The 20,311-nt window shown below is 39.7% G+C and overlaps 1 pseudogene; it reads left to right on the forward strand.

Annotated features, from left to right (window-relative positions):
* Positions 1–284: 284 nt before the first annotated feature.
* The window catches only part of LOC124081347 (ubiquitin carboxyl-terminal hydrolase 31-like), a 28,988-nt pseudogene continuing 8,961 nt past the window's right edge, over positions 285–20,311 (forward strand).

Below are 20,311 nucleotides of genomic sequence, written 5' to 3' on the forward strand. Positions count from 1 at the left end.
ACCAGTTTCTGGAACTTATCTGATTTTGTGGTCTCCTGGCAGAAACAGGAGAGAGCCAGGAAAAGGGTGAGCTACAGGACTTGCCTGGGTCCCTCAGACCTGATGCCCTTCTGGTGCTATTTGATGTACTGTTGCCTGAGAACTTCAGTTCTTCCTATGTAGCAGCTCCCTCCTGGGACTGGCCTGACCCACTCCAGCATGCAACTCCAATTCCTGCCACCAGATCCTGACTGGTAACTTAGAATACTACATAGCTTAGAATCCCACACCAGTACCTTCCCAGTATGGCTAACCTGATTCTCACCTCAGCCTGTGCCTCCCTTACCAAAATCCCACCAAGATTCATGGAGTTGGAGGCTGCAGAGGAGATGGAGGATCCAAGAATAGAGCTCTCAGGAGTCTTCCAGTGCCAACCTCCTCCTGTAACTCCAAGGCTGGAACTTCCAAGGCGCCCAGTCCTGAGGCTGTCCAAAAGCCAGGTAAGGTTCCCACATTCCCATAAGAGCCCATGATAGTGTGCAAATGGTGACAGAGGCCAAGGCAAGTCGTTGTCCCAAATAAGACCTTTTCCTTCAGTATGGGGGATTTGGTCTTGCAAGAAGAACAGCCCCTAGCACCTGAGGTCCTGGCCACCCCACTTTGAACTGCCTATTGACTGGGCCAAATACAGAGCTTCTTTCTCTCCTTGTCTGTCCAAATAAACAACATACCATCTGTCTGCGAATTGGGTCCCAGGAGGGTAGAGTGCATGTAATATCAGTTACTCCAAATGTCTTCCCACTTGACTCTCCTAGATGTTGCATCTGGTGCACTGTTACCTCCCTTGGGTCCTTGGGTCCTGTTGTCCTCATGCATGGCATACTATATTAGGTCCACTGAACCCTGCCTACTACCAAGTCTTTGGGATGAACATGGGATTCCTCATTCACAGCCCATTCTGGCCCTCCCTGTCCTAGTGTGCACCTCCAGAAAGACCAATCCTAAGGCACGGACTCTCCACTCATTAGCAGACAAAACCAAGGCACCAGAGACCAAGATGTCTGAGACAAAGGCATGCAAGACCAAGGCACATGAGGAAAAGGTGGTTAAGACCAAAGGGCCTGAGACCAAGGAACCCAAGGAGATCCCAACTGAAGCCACCCAAGGAACATGGACATCATGGATGAGCTATTAGGTCCTACCAACTTTGCCATATTGGAGCCCTCCCACTTATTCACAGGAGAGCCTGCTGCAACCTTGGTAGAGGAAAGATTGGAGCAACAGTCAATATAGGATGATTTATACCCAGATCCAATTCTCCTGAGTTATGTGATGAGGACTTTGTCAACAAGGTGGGCTGGGCCTACAATCTTGGTGTATAAAAGTTTTCAGGACCCAAGGAATTGAGCTTCATAGCTTAGAATATCAGCAATGTGTGTGTGTGTGTGTGTGTGTGTGTGTGTGTGTGTATGTGTGTGTGTAGCTGGTAGTTGGCATATAACAGCCCCATGGTGCAGATGAGCATGGACTCATCATTGCTTCTTCTTTCTCCTAGAATTATTCCTGACTTGGGGCCATTTCCTCCCAAAGTCATTCTCTCTTCCTTCTAATCCCAGGCAGAGAATAAAATTCATACCCACTTCCTGGAAGAATCACTTTCCTCCAAAGAATATTTAAATATATTGGCCCTAACAAAAGAGCTTGAGCAGTAGGATCGGGTAGACAGGGAAAGAGGGTCTCCCAGTAGACCAGGTGTAGCAGGTACAGAAGAGAAGCAGGAACACTTGATAAACAAGTTCAGGGACAACAGGTGTTGGGGATAAATAAGAGGTAGACAAGGAGAAAGGGGCACCAGGTATAAGTAAGGAGGTAGGGACACCAGGTATACTGGGGCTTGGAAAGAGAAACTAAGTGGGTAAGGCAGAGAATGATACATGGCAGACTAGGAGACAAAGGGACACAAGTAGACAATAAAGGGAGTGACCACAGGTGGAGAGGGAAGCAAGGGATAGCAGGTAGATGAGGAAGGCACAGGACCTTACTCATGTGGCCCACAGGATTTTGTTTATCCCTATCCTGTCTGTGATGGCTCCCTGAGTGAGTCTGTTCCAGGATATCGGTTGTAGGAGGAGAAAAAAATAAGGAAGGAGACAGGAGAGTAATGAATGGGTTCAGGATATCAAGCAGAAAGGAAGCCCAGGAGGGTGGCCAGCAGAGACTAAGTCTGTCTCTCTGAGAACAAAAAGAGTGACAGCTCCACTTCTCACCTCCCATTGAAATATAATTGTCCTGGTCCCTGTGGCCCATTTCACGCATGAAGAAGAGTTGTCCAGTGCCCATATCTGTCGCGACCCCTTGCCCGCAAGGAAGACGCAACTCAGGAATCTTCTTTCAGCAGTTTATTCAGGCCCTTGATATTTCTTCTTCTCTCTCTCGGATGCCCCTCCCAGCCTTAATAAAGCATCTCAAGCCCCAATGCGAAGCTGCCACATGGAGCTTTCTCATAGGGTGGTGAAAAACCATGCGCCAACTCTCCCAAATAAGGAGTTGTTTGTCACAGACCACAGCGGAGCCAGCGCCATCTTGTAATGGTGACCATAGTCTGCAGAAACGGCAGAAGCGGCTCACCACACATATCCTCCTTCAGCATGTGAAGAAGCACCTTTGCAGGTGCCTCAAGGTCATGGTATGTTCCAACAGGACACAAAAGCTTCCAAGGAAGCTGCCAACCAAGGTGCAGAGAAATGCAAATATCTCACTGATCAAGGGGTGAGCATGGAGAACTGGTGCACAGAGGTGTCTTCCCAGGTCATGAAGTGGCACTGGGGCACAGAACCAGAGTTGCTGGGTTCAAAGGACATAGCTGTTCTCCAAGGCTGTAATGGGTCTTCCTCACTGGGGGTCATCCACTTCAACTAGCCTCTCCAGAACCACAGATTTTCCTTTTTAAACCTGGGAAACAGAGGCATAGTGGATCCCAGAAAAGCCACTTCTTCTGGGGGGCCACATAAGACAGCCAATGGCTGCAGTGTGGATGATGACCTCCAAGACCTGGATTTTCTCCTAGCCTCCCAGCACTCCTGCTGCCCTAGAGACTGTCCCAAAATGAGGCCCCTCCAGTGGAAACCCTATGCTCTGGAGATCAAGCACTCCAGACCCCACCAACCCAGAGGGGATGCCTCAGCTCCCACCCCCCTCCAGGTGCCATGTCCAAAAAGAGCTCTCTCACTGGACGCTCATGCAATGTGGAAAAGATGCCTTACTCTGGGCCTCCCCTCCAGGCCACTGAAGGGCAAGATGTGGATCTGGAGCTGGTTCAAACCCCACAGCCTCAGAGGAGGAAGTGCAAGTCATCAGGCAACCAAAAGAAGAAGAAGAGGCCCTGAGGAAAGAGAGTAGTGTTGGCTGGTGTCCTCTGGGTGGATGCCCCTCAGGCAAGATCTCACTCTTGCTTTATTCTGCACCAGAAGGGCCAAAGGCTCTTCCTCTCACCAGACAGCTTCTGTGGGTTCTCAGGAAAGTGAAGGAGTGGGAGGGTACAGGGAGTGCAGAAAGAGGGCAGCGCGAAGATAGAGGGAGGGTACTGAAAGGGGAGGATGTTCAAGCCTGGGTGGGAAGCTGTGTCTTATTTTGACGAATGTTAGTGGGAATAAAGGCAGTTTGGTAGGAAAAAATCTTCTCTGGCTATTGCCTTCTCTCATGCTGTTTGTGCAATTCCATGCAGTGAGAACTGAGAGGGGAAAACGGGAGTTGCCATGACCCAGAACCCTCAAGTATCCACTTATTGGGTCTTTTTTTCAGATTTAAACTGGTCCTCTCCCTAATCCTGGGAGAAAACAGACAAGATCCCAGAACCCTACTCATCACCCCATGGAAAAGGCCTCTCTTGCTTTAGGGGATCTCCTATGTGCACCCCTCCATGATCTGTGCCCCTTAAACATCTCTCTTACCAATCATCTGAGGGCCTGCTATTAAGAGAAATCACAAAGAGGAAAAGTGCATGTCCCTTGGTATTCACACTTTTGAGGTCTGAGGACTAACTTGTGGGTCTTATATCTTAGTGTTAATAGCCCTGAGATAGAATGCCAGGGACCCTCAGCTCCCAGTGATAGCAACTTGCATGTTGTCTTCTTGGGACCCATAGCCAGCTGCTTCCAACAGTTCCCTGGGGATTTTCTGACAGCTGTATCTAGCTGCTCCTACAGTCCTCCACTGCTCTGGGGCACTCTCTGTGATCACCGCCTGCAGGCTCACCTGCCTGTTTTACCAGTTTTCAGTGCAAACAACTTGATCTCAATGCATCCTTATGTCACATAGTATACCAATCAGTTAACATTCATGATCACAATTAATTTTCACATAAAAGAACTATGTTTATCCTACTTCTTAAGGAGATTGAGATTAAAAGATACCATAAATTATACTACTATTCAAAGGATAAAGCCAAGATTGAACTCAGGCTGTCCTATCAAAAAGGACATATGTTTAGCACCTTAAAAAAAAGAGGAAGAAAAGAAGAAGGAAGAAAAGCACCTACCATGATTGACACAAGCAAATATTTTAAGGTATGCACCATGGAGTAAAAACAGGAGAAGGGAGGATCTTTGATCAGCCAATGTTTAGGTAAATATGCTAATTCCTTCACCCTAGAAATTTGCTAGAGCTGCCATTGGGAAGTATGTATTTGCTGTGGAGATTGTCACTAGAGGCTCAAGGAGTATGAGCCTATGCCAAAAATGATTGATTAGAAACCAAAGTCTATCTACCCCAGGGATGGGTGGCTGGGGTGTGGCAGAAACTGAGAGGGCCAGAACATAGTTGTCCTTGTAAGGGTTAGCAGTTTTTAATTCCCGCCTTCTTACCACCTTCACTTTCCTTTTGCAAAACCCATGAATAAGGACATGTTGATTAATAGCTTTATTGAGATATAACTGATATACAAAAATGTATTATATTTAGTATATACATTATTATTTGTTCTGGTTATTTATGCATTTATACAATAGAATGCCCTTTGACATACCACACATAATTAGAGTCTAACTTCTCATTCTTCTTGTTTTACATGATATTTAATCACACCAGTCATGTTGTCATATATGCCCATAGGATAATAATGTCCAATTTATTCTACTATTTTTCCTACCCATGTTCTCCTCCCTTCCTGTCCCTCACCTCTGCCTAATCCAAAGTGACTCTATTTTTCCCTAGCCTCACCCATTTTTATGAATTAGCATCTGTATATCAGAGAAAACATTTGACCTTTGCTTTTTGGGGACTGGCTTATTTTACTTAGCATGATATTCAACATCTCCATCCATTTACAGGCAAAAAAAATCCCTTCATTTCATTCTTCCTTAAGGATGAGTAATATTCCATTATGTATATATGCCATATTTTGTTTATCCATTCATGTGTTGAAAACACCTAGATTGATTCTATTGTTTAGCTATTATGAGTTAATATATACATTTTGGTGAGTTTGTATGTACACATACCTACTTCTATCTCACTATCAAGGTAACAAGTGTATCCATAACCTCCAAAAGTTTCTTCATGCCCCTATACAGTTGTTTTGGAACTTTTTTTTCACTGTGGTAACCAGAACAAAAACATGAGATCTATCACCTTAACAAAATTTATAAGTTCAACATGCTGTATTGTTAAGAATAGGTACAATCCTTTATAGAAATTTCTAGAATTTGGTCATCTTTACTGTCTGAAATTTTGGAGTCTTTGAACAAGTCCCCTTCTTCCCTTCCTGAAAACCTCTGGGAAACACCATTCTACTCATTGCTTGTATGAATTGAAATATTTTAAATATTGCATGTGAAATGTGATATATTCCTGCAAGGGGGTATTGTTCAGTCTTAATAAAGCAGGAAAGTCTGCAATCGGTAACAATATGGATAAACTTGTAAGATATTGTAGTGAAATAAGCAGGTAAAGTAGTACCACTCATTTTCTTGAACATCTGAAGAAAGTATAAACATGGGGAGAATACAACTGCACCTTGTATGAACCAAAATAAATCTTGAGAATTCAGTTATCTATCCTGGTCAAGAAGAGCTAGATAAAATGGGCCTGAAGTTGCTAGAATGCAAGTTTGATGAGAAAGGAGAATTTCTTAGTCTTTTTCTCAATTTTATTTATAATATTAAATTGAGGCACATATGTAAAGTGTATATCTATAAATTAAGATGGAATAAAACATAAAATACTCCAGGACAGAGTAGAAAAAATAGACCAACAAGTGCTTATTATTCTGTATCTATCCTTGATGCTAATATTACTTACAAAGAGGGAGTTTCTGTTGGTCTAGACTAATCCCAGCTAAGGGAAATCCAGCTCAGTGAGCCAGAGGAGAGTGCTTCAGGTCTGGCTTTTCCGCTGTGTAGCTGAGTGACTGATCTTTCTTGGCCTCAGCTCATTCTTTGGAGTCAGATGTGCCTGATCCTCTAATATTTGCTTTACAGAGTCCAAAACCTGTATACTAGTAATCATATTGCAGCTGCTCATCATGGTTTAGTAGAGCCAAAATATGCACAAGTCCATTTAAGAATCTTCTGAGTACCCCATCATCTTTGTTTTATGCCTGGCCTTGCCTGGACCTTAGTCATTGTGATTTCCTAGTTCTACTCTTCTCCTACCCCAATCTCACTATATCTGTTTGCATACCATGTCTTTTGATTCCAGAGAGACAAGGCTGGGGGTTGCAACTTAATGTTATACCTCTGTATTCAACATATAGGATATCTTTTTCTTTTCAATCTTTCAGGATCTTCAAGGATCAAATTCTCTCTTTTATTTTCCTCTCATTTCTCTGTTTCTTCTCACTTATCTAATCTTATTCTGACTACCATAATATCACATTTCCACACTATGTTTTATTATTGTTAGGTAGAAATTATCTCTTGCCAATTATACCCCTACCACATACATATACCCTACATTTTTTTCAAGTATCTGTATTTGAACTGAGCTTACATAAGATATATTTTGTTTATCAATCAATACCCAAGGGGCATATTTATTTATCAAGTGATTTATCAAAGATATGCTATTTATTACTAATTAATTGTATTATTACATCTCAGTGGCAGTACCAATGTTCTGTATACTTGACTCAAAGTTAATTTTTTTCTTTTTTACTATATCCTGCCCAACAAATTATTAATAGGACATAATTCTTTTTTGATGCCCAAATGCAGCCAGGCTAATATGCAAGAACAAGAGACATTGTAGTCCCCTAAAAAATCAAACACTTATTTAAAAAATCGTATGGATTATTGAAAGTAAAAGACATTGAGAAATTTTTTAAAGTGGACATTCCAAAAGGTATTTAAATAAAAGTCTATAATGTCTTTGATATATCATATCTTCCTTTTTCCTATAGAAATATTGATACAATTGCAAAAGAAAGTGTGTCTATAAGCAAGGGAATTAAGCAAATACCTATCCTTTGGAAAATAACTAGGATCTATCTAAAGGGAGGGTATAGACATTGAATAGTATGAAGTAAATCTCCATGTACAATAGTGAATAAAGGCTGTGAGACAATGTCGAAGTTTTTGAAGTAAGTTGCAAACATTGAGTGGAGACATAATACCATTTTTATATAATTTGTGCTTACATCCAGGAAAGTGCCTAAGATTTTAAATTATTCAAGAAGGATGAACGTATTTTATGAATTTAAAGGATTATTAAAATGCACTATAAACTTAAGGGCTTGAGAATTTATTCAACTGTCAATGTACTTGCACAGATTCTGAAGGCTTCTCTTAAAAAATTAATGGTGGTTATTCCAGGGAAGCAGGATATTGAAGAAAAAAGATAAAGAGTTGTGGTTTTTACTTATATGTAGTGTTTTAAAGTGAAAACCACATCTTATTTATAACAGAATACCATACATCTCAAAAATAGAAGGGAGGAAAGGAGGAAAGGGGAAGTATTAGGGAATAAAGTTTATTAAATTATGTACCTGTATGCCACAAGTCATCCCATGCATTCCTCTTGTGTAGGAAACCATGATGTATCTGTTAAAAATAAATAATTAAACAGAAGGAAGACCGAGAGTAGAGGAAGAGGATCAGGGTTGGGAGGAGGGGTTGACTGAAATGTACTGGGGATTGAAATGGAGCAAATGATGTTATATGTATTTATGAATATATCAAAATGAACTCCAATACTATTTATAACTATAATGCACTAATACAAACATTTTAAAAACATAACAGTGTTGAACAGATTTATATTATATCCTCCATTGATAACCCAGGTAATATATTCTGCTTTATCTCTTCCTACATCACAGACTCTTCCTTGACCTATGTAAACATTTGTTATATGACAAATGCATAAAATATTGAATGGGTATTATTAGACTGATATTTGAATTTTAACTGGACTTATGCATATGACAAATTATAGGAGGAGTAATGTATTTGAGTTTTTTTTGTATTTGACTTCCATATAGTAAATGGAAATGTGTAGAATATGTGAGATCATCAGATTTAAAGCGCCAATGACTTAGACCCAAGATTTGTTTGGCCTCAGAAAAGGTGATGTTATCCATATCAGTTAGAGTCTATCAACAGGATCCAAAACCCTGTGTTAAACCATCTCCATAAAGAGCACCTGTTTCTTCCAATCTGTCTCTTCCATGTTGTCCCTAAATATATGTTCATCTGCACATTAGTCTCTCTGCTTTGATATTGAGTAATATGGACAAAGGTGTTTCACAAATGTAAAAAAAAAATCCAAAGTTATTTTAAGGCTTGTTATCTTGAACGTGATTTAAGCTGTAGATGCTTAATGTTTTCAATGGCTTAATGCAATAAAATCTCCATTATTTTTGGCTGTTTTATTTAGATCATCTGGTCCACAAAGAATGAAAAACTCAACAGCAGATGCAGAATTGTCTACTCCTCATGTGTCAATAATTTATTTATTCACTCTATTCAAGCCACCTGGTCATTACAAAACTGTGTATCTACTCATTTTCCAACACAAGGGAAATCCAATATTTGGTGTTTGGTTTTATGAAAAACCACCACAGGAAACTGTGGGGTTTTTTTTCATTCATAGTTTCCTGTTTTCCCCTATGTTAAAATAGATTGTTAGTTGCATTTAAGAACCTTGGTTTGCTGTTCCTTCCATGGCAGGTTGACTATCTCCTAAGGGGAAGTTTTAGCAACAGTGTAGAAGTCACACATTTTTCACAATTAAGGTAGTTAAATAGGCATTACCTAGTGTTGTTCCTAAATTAAGAGGGAGTCCTGAACAGAAATGAGAATGACAAAAGCCAGCCATTTTGTTTACTAACTACATCTATATTTGGAATGATTCTTCAGTTCTTAATTTTTTGCAAAATAATACACCAGGGATAACCTTGTACTTTAACTTTTCTTATTCATTTCATGACCATGACTTTGTTCTCTCCAGAGTTCATTCTACTGATTTTTTTTTCACCATTTCTAGCAGTAACAACAACAGTAATAAAAACTAGTATTTATCAAGTACTTACTGTGGTTCAACTTACCACCATTTGTGGAAAATACCTAATTGCATTTCTAGCCACTGAGATTGAAGTTTATTTCCATTTTGGTTTTTCAAGCTCCCTAATTATAGGATGTTTTAGTTTTAACTTAGTGGGATAGGAGATAATATTTTTGAGTGCCTATTAAATACCAGGCATTTGCTGGGAATTTTATGTGTTAACTTGTTCAGTCCTCATATAAACAATTTTATTTTCATTTTAGGTCTGGGAAAACTTAGGTACAAATAATATAATAATTTTCCTGATATTACGGTTGGCAAGAAGTAAGGGGAGACTCAAACTCTAAATTCAAAAACCCATAATTATTGCAACATTTCACATAAATTTGCAACATTTTCCTCATTGACTAATTACCATAGTAATTGAGAAAATCCCCCATGTATTGCCATTCTTCATTTTAATATTTCTGTGATCATCTCTTCTCCACCACTTTTGTGACCCTTAGAATTCAGAAACCACCTCAGATCATCCCACTTATCACCCATTAAGTTCTTCATTTATAACCCATCCTGAGTAAAACTACTAAATTTATTTTCCTGGGGATCTATTTTCCTACTGCCACTTCTTAGCTAAAGAATCTATTTTACAACCATGAAGGTCAAATTAGAGATTCAGACTTTTGTCTTCCACTTGCTCCAAACTGCTTGTCTAAAATGTTTATTTAATTAATTCACTTCCCTCATAATCATTTTACAGGTCCTTCACTCAATCTACTCTTTGCCGTTCCTTTCATACTTCCATAAATTCCTTTCCTCATTTCTTGGCCAATCCTACCCTATTCAAATTTCCTGACTGAAGTTCTTTTCTTTCAAAAAAGCCATCTTACCTGTCCACAACTCACTAACTTCTCTCCTTCTCTGAGCTCCTGTAGCATTGGCAGTGTACACTGTGATTTATCTATTGCCATAAATTTTGTCTTTCATCATTTGCACCTCCAAGTATTAGACAGTACACTTTTGAGGATGGAGGCCCTCTGTGTTCTTTTTGGAGCTTGGCACATAGTGTACACTCATTGCACTGTGATTGACAGAAGCAGAATATTTAAAAGTGGTAATCATTCTTTTATATTCCTATACCCTCTCTGAAAACTTTGACAATAGCTTGTTTATCTCACAGGGAGATGGGTCCACACAACTTTGAAATCATAAGAAAATAAAAGAAAACAACAAATACTATTTAACTCTTAGGTTCCATACCTAAGAAATCTGTCATGCAAAATAAGAATCAGAATTGCATGCTGTCAGCTTTTGGAACTTGCCTAGAGTAACTTTGAAAATTTTATGCCTACTTTTGAGAGAAAGAGATGAGTTAAGCCTCAGTTTGTCACTAGGTCTCTTATCTACAGTCACAAATTTCTCTTATTTCCAAAGGACATGCTTACAAAGTCCTATATAAAAAAATTAAAATCCCATCTATCTCTGAAATTGATATCTAATGAAATAGGTTGGAAAGATTCTGAAAAGCCAAAAATGTTATGATTTACTTTGAGTTCTTCATGGGCTAAAACTAACACTTGAACTCTCACCAAGGTAGTGACCTCTGTGGAGATTTTTTTGCACTCTGAAGAAGATGGATAATGTGACAATATATAAAGTACATGACTGGGAACTCAGAGCTCAGATATCCTGATGGATCTTGAGTAGCAAGTCAGGCAACTCAACTCACTGTAATATGAGAGCAAAGGACAGTCCCTCTAAAGGGATTTAATTCCTAGAAAGGGCATGCACTGTATGTAGTAGGCATTGGTTTACCTTTCAATATTTTAAAACACATTGGCATCATTAGTGCATGGCCATTTAAAGCTCTATAAAACTCCAATAGAAAAATAATTGACCAGTGGAGAATAATACTGAGGTCACATGAAAGGGACACAAAGTGATTAGATAATTCCCAGAGATTTGCTGTGCAGTTCCACTGGTGCATCTAATAGAAGAGTGATTATCTACAATTAAAAATGAACAGCGATACTTCTGCTTTGTTTGTACATTAAAATTAAATCTAGAGTCGCCCCCTCCCCCTGCGCCGGCAAAGTAGAGGGAACTGTGACCACGCACAGAGCAGGCCCAGCGGCCTGCTGAGGGGCAGAGCCGCCCCCCACCCCTCGCGCCTGCCAGGTAGGGGAACTGTGACCACGGACAGAGCAGGCCCAGCGGCCTGCTGAGGGGCAGAGCCACCCCCCACCCCCCGCGCCTGCCAGGTAGGTGGAACTGTGACCACCGACAGAAAAGGCCGAGTGGCCCGCGGCAGGACAGAGCTTCCAATCACTCCTGCAAGGTAGGCGGGCCTGCGACCCACCTGCAGAAGAGGAGCAGCAACCTGCTGAGAGGCAGAGCCGCCCCCTCCCCCTGCACCTGCAAGGTAGAAGGAACTGTGACCACGCACAGAGCAGGCCCAGCGGCCTGCTGAGGGGCAGAGCCACCCACCACCCCCCGCCCCTGCCAGGTGACCACCGACAGAAAAGGCCCAGTGGCCCACGGCGGGACAGAGCTTCCAATCACTCCTGCAAGGTAGGCGGGCCTGCGACCCACCGGCAGAAGAGGAGCAGCGGCCTGCTGAGAGGCAGAGCCGCCCCCTCCCCCTGCACCGGCAAGGTAGAGGGAACTGTGACCACGCACAGAGCAGGCCCAGCGGCCTGCTGAGGGGCAGAGCCACCCCCCACCCCCCGCGCCTGCCAGGTAGGTGGAACTGTGACCACCATCAGAACAGGCCAGACCTGCAACCGAGAGACAGAACAGGCCCAGTGGCCTGAGGAAGGGTAGAGCCGCCCCCCCCCCGCACCTGCAAGGTAGGCGGACCTGCGACCCACTGGCAGTACAGCCCCAGAGGCCTGAAGAGGGGCAGTGCCGCTGCCTGCACCTGCAAAGTAGACAGAACTGTGACCACCCACAGAACAAGCCTAGCGGCCCGCAGAGGGACAGAGCAGCCGCCTGCGCCTGCGAGGGAGACTTTGCAACTATACAAGACCAATATAAATATATAGGGGGAAAATTCAATAACACAACAGTTTCACTAAGTAGAAAGGAACGCGAACAGTATGAAGAGACAAGGAAAGAAAGGACCACAAGCAATGCAGGTCAACTCAACGTTAGAAGAGGTAATAGCTGCAGCAGATGGAATGTCAGATAAAGAATTCAGGATATACATGCTTCAGATGATCTGGAGTCTCAAGGAAGACATCAGACAGCAAAATCAGACAATGAAAGATCACTTCAACAATGAATTACATAAACAAATCCAAGAAGCAAAAGATCAACTACACAGGGAAATAGAGGTTATAAAAAACAAACAAACAGAAATCCTAGAAATGCAGGAAGCAATAAGCCAACTTAAAAACTCAATTGAGAATACTACCAGCAGAGTAGAACACTTAGAAGACAGAACATCAGACAATGAAGATAAAGTATTTCAACTTGAAAAGAACATAGACAGCTCAGCAAGACTGTTAAGAAACCATGAGCAGAACATCCAAGAAATATGGGATAACATCAAGAGACCAAATTTAAGAGTCATTGGGATACAGGAAGGGACAGAGTTTCAAACCAAAGGATTGAGCAATCTATTCAATGAAATAATACGAGAAAACTTCCCAGACTTGAAGAATGAGACAGAACCCCAAATCCTAGAAGCCTACAGGACGCCGAATGTGCAAAATCATAAGAGACCCACACCTAGACACATTATAATGAAGATGCCCAACATACAGAATAAGGAGAGAATTTTAAAAGCTACAAGAGAAAGGAAGCAGATCACATTTAGGGGTAAGCCAATCAGGATAACAGCTGATCTTTCAACACAGACTCTGAAAGCTAGAAGATCCTGGAATAACATATTTCAAACACTGAAAGAAAATGGGTTCCAACCAAGAATTGTGTTTCCAGCGAAATTAAGCTTCAGGATGGAAGATGAAATTAAAACCTTCCACGATAAACAAAAGTTAAAAGAATTTGCAGCTAGAAAACCATCTCTTCAAAACATCCTTGGCAAAACATTACAGGAAGAGGAAATGGAAAATAACAATGAAAACCAACAGTGGGAGGTAGGACACTAAAGGGGGGAAAATAATCAAAGAGGAAAACAAACCATGTTTAGTAACATAAATAAACAAATATGGCTGGAAGAACAACCCATATCTCAATAATAACCCTAAATGTTAATGGCTTAAACTCACCAATCAAGAGACACAGGCTAGTAGAATGGGTCACAAAACAAGACCCAACAATATGCTGCCTACAGGAGACGCATTTGATAGGAAAAGACATACATAGGCTGAAGGTGAAAGGTTGGGAAAAATCATATCACTCATATGGACTTCGGAAACAAGCAGGAGTATCCATACTCATATCAAATAAAATAGATTTCAAGCCAAAGTTAATCAAAAGGGATAAAGAGGGATACTACATACTGCTCAAGGGAACCATACACCAACAAGACATAACAATCATAAATATATATGCCCCAAACAATGGTGCAGCTATGTTCATCAAACAAACTCTTCTCAAGTTCAAGAGTCTAATAGACCACCATACAATAATCATGGGAGACTTCAACACACCTCTATCACCACTGGACAGATCTTCCAAACAAAAGTTGAATAAGGAAACTATAGAACTCAATAACACAATTAATAACCTAGACTTAATTGACATATATAGAGTATACCACCCAACATCAAGCAGTTACACTTTTTTCTCAGCAGCACATGGATCCTTCTCAAAAATAGATCATATATTATGTCACAGGGAAACTCTTAGACAATATAAAGGAGTAGAGATAATACCATGCATCCTATCTGATCATAATGGAATGGAACTGAAAATCAACGATAAAAGAAGGAAGGGAAAAGAATACATCACTTGGAGAATGAACAATAGGTTACTGAATGATCAATGGGTTATACAAGACATCAAGGAAGAAATTAAAAAATTCTTAGAGATTAATGAAAACACAGACACAACATATCGGAATCTATGGGACACACTGAAAGCAGTTCTAAGAGGAAAATTCATTGCTTGGAGTTCATTCCTTAAAAAAAGAAAAAACCAAGAAATAAATGATCTCATACTTCATCTCAAAATCCTAGAAAAAGAAGAGCAAAACAACAGCAAAAGAAGTAGAAGGCAAGAAATAATTAAAATCAGAGCTGAAATTAATGAAATCGAAACAAAAGAAACAATTGAAAAAATTGACAAAACTAAAAGTTGGTTCTTTGAAAAAATAAACAAAATCGACAGACCCTTAGCCATGCTAGCGAAGAGAAGAAGAGAGAGAACTCAAATTACTAACATACGGGATGAAAGAGGCAATATCACAACAGACACTTCAGAAATACAGAAGATAATCAAAAATTATTTTGAATCCTTATACTCCAATAAATTAGAAGATAGTGAAGGCATAGATAAATTTCTTAAGTCATATGATCTGCCCAGATTGAGTCAGGAGGATATAGACAACCTAAACAGACCAATATCAATTGAGGAAATAGAAGAAACCATCAAAAGACTACCAACTAAGAAAAGCCCAGGACCAGATGGGTATACAGCAGAGTTTTACAAAACCTTTAAAGAGGAACTAATACCAATACTTTTCAAGCTACTTCGGGAAATAGAAAAAGAGGGAGAACTTCCAAATTCATTCTACGAGGCCAACATCACCCTGATACCTAAACCAGACAAAGACACTTCAAAGAAAGAAAACTACAGACCAATATCTCTAATGAACCTAGATGCAAAAATCCTCAATAAAATTCTGGCCACTCGGATACAAAAACTTATCAAAAAAATTGTGCACCATGATCAAGTAGGATTCATCCCTGGGATGCAAGGCTGGTTCAATATACGGAAATCAATAAATGTTATTCACCACATCAATAGACTTAAAAATAAGAATCATATGATCATCTCGATAGATGCGGAAAAAGCATTTGACAAAGTACAGCATCCCTTTATGTTCAAAACTCTAGAAAAACTAGGGATAACAGGAACATACCTCAATATTGTAAAAGCAATCTATGCTAAGCCTCAGGCTAGCATCATTCTGAATGGAGAAAAATTGAAGGCATTCCCTCTAAAATCTGGAACAAGACAGGGATGCCCTCTCTCTCCACTTCTGTTCAACATAGTTCTCGAAACACTGGCCAGAGCAATTAGACAGACGAAAGAAATTAAAGGCATCAAAATAGGAAAAGAAGAACTTAAATTATCACTATTTGCAGATGACATGATTCTATACCTAGCAGACCCAAAAGGGTCTACAAAGAAACTATTAGAGCTAATAAATGAATTCAGCAAAGTGGCAGGATATAAAATCAACACGCATAAATCAAAGGCATTCCTGTATATCAGCGACAAATCCTCTGAAATGGAAATGAGGACAACCACTCCATTCACAATATCTTCAAAAAAAATAAAATACTTGGGAATCAACCTAACAAAAGAGGTGAAAGACTTATACAATGAAAACTACAGAACCCTAAAGAGAGAAATAGAAGAAGATCTTAGAAGATGGAAAAATATACCCTGTTCATGGATAGGCAGAACTAACATCATCAAAATGGCGATATTACCAAAAGTTCTCTACAGGTTTAATGCAATGCCAATCAAAATCCCAACGGCATTTCTTGTAGAAATAGAGAAAGCAATCATGAAATTCATATGGAAAAACAAAAGACCCAGAATAGCAAAAACAATGCTAAGCAGGAAGGGTGAATCAGGCGGTATAGCGATACCAGACTTCAAACTATACTACAGAGCAATAGTAACAAAAACAGCATGGTACTGGTACCAAAACAGGCGGGTGGACCAATGGTACAGAATAGAGGACACAGAAACCAATCCACAAAACTACAACTACCTGATATTTGATAAAGGGGCTAAAAGCATGCAATGGAGGAAGGATAGCATCTTCAACAAATGGTGCTGGGAAAACTGGAAATCCATATGCAACAAAATGAAACTGAATCCCTTTCTCTCGCCATGCACAAAAGTTAATTCAAAATGGATCAAGGAGCTTGATATCAAATCAGAGACACGCCGTCTGATAGAAGAAAAAGTTGGCTACGATCTACATACTGTGGGGTCGGGCTCCAAATTCCTCAATAGGACACCCATAGCACAAAAGTTAATAACTAGAATCAACAAATGGGACTTACTCAAACTAAAAAGTTTTTTCTCAGCAAAAGATACAATAAGAGAGGTAAATAGAGAGCCTACATCCTGGGAACAAATCTTTACTCCTCACACTTCAGATAGAGCCCTAATATCCAGAGTATACAAAGAACTCAAAAAATTAGACAATAAGAGAACAAACAACCCAATCAACAAATGGGCCAAGGACCTGAACAGACACTTCTCAGAGGAGGACATACAATCAATCAACAAGTACATGAAAAAATGCTCACCATCTCTAGCAGTCAGAGAAATGCAAATCAAAACCACCCTAAGATACCATCTCACTCCAGTTAGATTGGCAGCCATTATGAAGTCAAACAACAACAAGTGCTGGCGAGGATGTGGGGAAAAGGGTACACTTGTACATTGCTGGTGGGACTGCAAATTGGTGCAGCCAATTTGGAAAGCAGTATGGAGATTTCTTGGAAAGCTGGGAATGGAGCCACCATTTGACCCAGCTATTCCCCTTCTCGGTCTATTCCCTAAAGACCTAAAAAGAGCATGCTACAGGGACACTGCTACATCGATGTTCATAGCAGCACAATTCACAATAGCTAGACTGTGGAACCAACCTAGATGCCCTTCAATGGATGAATGGATAAAAAAAATGTGGCATTTATACACAATGGAGTATTACTCTGCATTAAAAAATGACAAAATCATAGAATTTACAGGGAAATGGATGGCATTAGAGCAGATTATGCTAAGTGAAGCTAGCCAATCCCTAAAAAACAAATGCCAAATGTCTTCTTTGATATAAGGAGAGTAACTAAGAACAGAGTAAGGTCGAAGAGCAGGAGAAGAAGATTAACATTAAACAGGGATGAGAGGTGGGAGGGAAAGGGAGAGAGAAGGGAAAATGCATGGAAATAGAAGGAGACCCTCAGAGTTATACAAAAGTACATACAAGAGGAAGTGAGGGGAAGGGGAAAAATAATATAAGGGGGACAAACGAATGTCAGTAGAGGGAGCAGAGAGAGAAGAGGGGAGGGGAGGGGAGGGGAGGGGAGGGGAGGGGGGATAGTAGAGGATAGGAAAGGCAGCAGAATACAACAGACACTAGTATGGCAATATGTAAATCAATGGATGTGTAACTGATGTGATTCTGCAATCTGTATATGGGGTAAAAATGGGAGCTCATAACCCACTTGAATCAAATTGTGAAATATGATATATCAAGAACTATGTAATGTTTTGAACAGCCAACAATAAAAAATTTAAAAAAAAAAAAAAATAAAAAAAAATAAAAAAATAAAATTAAATCTACATTTTCAGTATGCCAAATACATAATCTAAATTACATGAGTATGTAGAAGCATAGCAATACAAAATACATCTCAAAACAAATAGAAAAAAAATCTTACTGTTTTGGATATTTTATCTTATTTAGTCCACTGACCAATTCTATGGTTTAAGTGTTTGTATCTTCATTTTGAAGATAAGTAAATTAATCCTTAGAAAGATCAAATAACTTGCTCCAGGTCAAAATCACTAAGAGTCTGAGCTAGGACTCAGAGAGCTCATTTACTTTCCTCATTCCATATTTAAGGTTTTGAAAACTCCATGGGTAAATAAATTCAGTTTATATTCTTTAAAGTTTGACACAGTCATAAAAACCTGTAAATCTTGTTTTAATTTTTTTAGATGGATTTTTTCCCTAAAAACTCAGAGCTGTTGTTCTGTAGGTTTTTGGATAATGCTGCATTTGTCAGGAATATCAATTCTAACTAAATAGCACACATACCCAAATTACAGAGCATGCCTTGGTGTGATACAGCCAAATTCATCTTAGCTTCTAAACTTAGGAGGACACAGAGCACCTGGACCAAACCTAATCCTGAAGGGAATATCAAGCACCTACTGGCCTCACATAAGATTCTGATCAAATCAAGCAAGGGAAATTGTGGATACCTTGCTTTTCCAATGTTGCCCTAGACCTAGATTAGACTCAACCATTGACTTATTCAATACTTAAGTATTGGCAAACATACACTAAGGCATGATATATTCATAGCTGAACACTAGGGTTCTAAGTGATTTCTCCTGGATAAGTCAAATGACACAACTGGAAGCTGCTTATGTCAATTGAAACCTGTGAGTTTTAGGAGGCCCAAAATGTTTCATGAAAAAAAAATTCACACAGCCATTTAAATATGGTCACATTGAAAGAGCTATTTTTATATGGTCTTAAAAGTTAGCCATTATATTTTAAGTCTCTTACACCTTTGGCTCATCACTCTTTCTGATCCAAATTGAAGGAATGAGAAATATGAAGGTCAAACTTTAGGTAAAGTTTTAGTGGAAACTGTGCCACTTGAAAATAGTCATCTTATTTTTTAACACAGTTACATGGCATATGTCCTCAAATTAAAATTTCTTTGATAAAAAAGGAGAATGAAATTAATCAAGATAATTTGACCTCTCTTGTCAATGAAGACTTCTTATTTACTTTATTTTCCAAGGATCAAACATGGTACATCAAATACTGTAACAACAATCAGGAATCCAACTATCAAACACAATAAAAATAAAACACTCTCTTGAATCTAGCCATGAACACAAACTCACCATTTGAAAAGAAAAGGGAACTCCATGGCTCCAACTGTAATCCTCTGGCTCTACTTGACCAATGGGCCCCCTCATTTTTTCTTCTGTTAGCACCATCCTGGTCTCTGGGGCCACTATATCTATTTTTTTTCAGTTGTCAGTAGACCTTTATTTTTATTTACATGCAGTGATGAGAATCAAACCTAGAGCCTCACACATGCTAGGCAAGTGCTCTTCCACTGAGCCACATCCCCAGCCCCTGCTGGTTAAATGGAGGCACTAAATTATCTCCTCTTATAGCAAAACTAAAATGAACCACTACAGTTTTTTGTAGCAAAACTAAAAAGATGTTTGATATTTAAAGAGATGGTCATGGAAAACCTTATTATAAGAAAATAATAAATAAGAGACCCAGAGATAAATATATAGCTAAATACACAGTGCAACCTGATTGGGGAGCACATTCTGAGACTCTTACTGTTATTCCTCTTAACTTGTGTTCATAATACAGATGCCAACTTTCTTCACCACAACAACCTAAGAAACTCAATCCTAGATTCCCTAAGACCCAAGAAAAATTACTTAAAGTTCTCTTTTACTACCCAGGCCTTCTTGATCTGTTTTTGACTGCTGTTGGAAATATTGCTTCATTCTGGAAAAAAAAAAAAAAACAAAAAACTTTAAGAACACACCACACACAGCAAGCACTCAATGTGGGGGGCCAGCAAACACACAGATATATTTTTGTTAAGCTACAAATACTTGCAGGCTGTAACATAACTGAAGACAGTGCATTTAACTCCAAGTTCAATTTCTCAGGAACACTGGCCCCCAGCCTGCCATTAGCATGTGTGTTTTCCTGGGTAGTTCCAACTCCCTCCATCTATTCTCCAATGCTCCCAAAAAGCTCACTACTTCAGTTGGCAGATTCTGATTTTGAGGGTTTTTTAACAAAATTTAAGACTCTTGCAGGGTTATTTATACAGGTGATTTAGCAAGAAATGCCAAAAAAAAACAATTTCTAGAAAGATTTTTCTGTCTCCTGTAACTGATAATTTTC

Source organism: Marmota monax, unplaced genomic scaffold, assembly GCF_021218885.2.
Source record: "Marmota monax isolate L192 unplaced genomic scaffold, Marmota_monax_Labrador192_F-V1.1 WCK01_AAM20220418_F8-fsc00660, whole genome shotgun sequence".
Classification (NCBI taxonomy): domain Eukaryota; kingdom Metazoa; phylum Chordata; class Mammalia; order Rodentia; family Sciuridae; genus Marmota; species Marmota monax.